This window comes from Brassica oleracea, chromosome C7 (genome assembly GCF_000695525.1).
Source record: "Brassica oleracea var. oleracea cultivar TO1000 chromosome C7, BOL, whole genome shotgun sequence".
Taxonomy (NCBI): domain Eukaryota; kingdom Viridiplantae; phylum Streptophyta; class Magnoliopsida; order Brassicales; family Brassicaceae; genus Brassica; species Brassica oleracea.
In genome coordinates this window covers 14,376,064-14,376,352 of record NC_027754.1, presented here as the reverse complement: position 1 = coordinate 14,376,352, position 289 = coordinate 14,376,064, and positions in this window count along the sequence as shown.

Below are 289 nucleotides of genomic sequence, written 5' to 3'. Positions count from 1 at the left end.
GAAAGGTGTATCGATCGATATCCATATAGGATCATCCATCGACACTTTCTTGAGATCAAAAGATGACAGTTGAGATCCAAGATCTAGTTAGTTAACCAGTGAAACATTGCCATCGCTGATCACTGTGATTAAGGAGTTGAGCTCTAATATATCATGCATGCAACTGTTAGGCATCTATAGGATTATAATCTTCAACACCTAAATAGAAACCCTGCATCTAATATCTTTCAATAAGTTACACCCCCAATCATCTTGTTACTAGAGCAATAGACTTGCTCAATTAGGATTG